At 38.0% G+C, this 879-nt stretch overlaps 1 protein-coding gene across 1 annotated transcript in view; it reads left to right on the top strand.

Moving 5' to 3' along the window:
- LOC138045962 (tyrosine kinase receptor Cad96Ca-like) overlaps positions 1–310 on the top strand; it is a 70,666-nt gene extending 70,356 nt beyond the window's left edge. The window contains exon 10 of the mRNA XM_068892604.1: positions 1–310. This exon is cut by the window's left edge and continues 822 nt beyond it. The gene's annotated coding sequence lies outside the window, so the exon portion shown is untranslated.
- The last annotated feature ends 569 nt before the right edge of the window (positions 311–879 follow it).

Below are 879 nucleotides of genomic sequence, written 5' to 3'. Positions count from 1 at the left end.
TCTGCAGGCCCTGCACGTGAGTTTTTCATTTTGGTACATCTCTAGGTCGTTGTGGCCGTGATAACGACGTGACATGACCAACTTTGAGGTCCACTTGAAGGTAATTGAACAATCGTTTAAAACCTACCATCTTGCAAAGTTTCTTGTAACTGGTCTTTTAGTGGACATTGTCCTTACTTAAGCCCCCACTTGCTGTACTTTAAAGTGCTTTGCTATTATCTATCGTTATTATTTACTATTATTATCAACAATATTACCAGGAACATGTTAAAATTCTAATTGATTTGAGCAAAGTCGTAATTTATGTAAACTTGTGTAAACGCTTCTAACAGGTTTAATTAAATTTGTCAAAAAGCAACGTTAACTGTCTATTTCTTACATAATCTGTGATCAGGCGTTCTTTTCTTCTGGGAGAGCGCGTACATTTCGCGTGCTTCCAAAAAGAAAAGAGAGCCTGATCGCGGGTTAGTTCCTACACCTCTGACTCTTAATGAAATGGGCCACTATGGAGTTCACTTTATAATCTCTGTGTACTGTGAAAGAGCGAGGTCTTACCATCACAAATGCTTGACAATTAGCATCGCTTAGATCAACAGGCTGATGACTACTGAGATTGAGAAACAATGAGTTGACGTCATTGCATCGACATAAATAATTAAATTTAAACATCTTATTTTTTTAAAGGTGGAAAACAACGAGTGTCTCTGAATTGGAGGCACAGAAATAAGCAAATTTCGTCGGCACGAATGAGACGAAGGTTAAGATGTATTTATTATTCCATTCTTACGCCATTTTACCATATTTGGTCAAGAGAACGGGCAAAATATGGGACGGTAATACACTGTAGTGTCCCGGTTTAAAGTGCCCCTGTGATCAAAA

The sequence above is a fragment of the Montipora capricornis genome, chromosome 4, assembly GCF_036669925.1.
Source record: "Montipora capricornis isolate CH-2021 chromosome 4, ASM3666992v2, whole genome shotgun sequence".
Lineage (NCBI taxonomy): Eukaryota > Metazoa > Cnidaria > Anthozoa > Scleractinia > Acroporidae > Montipora > Montipora capricornis.
Note: the sequence above shows the minus strand (reverse complement) of the source record. Positions and strands in the feature narration are given on the sequence as shown.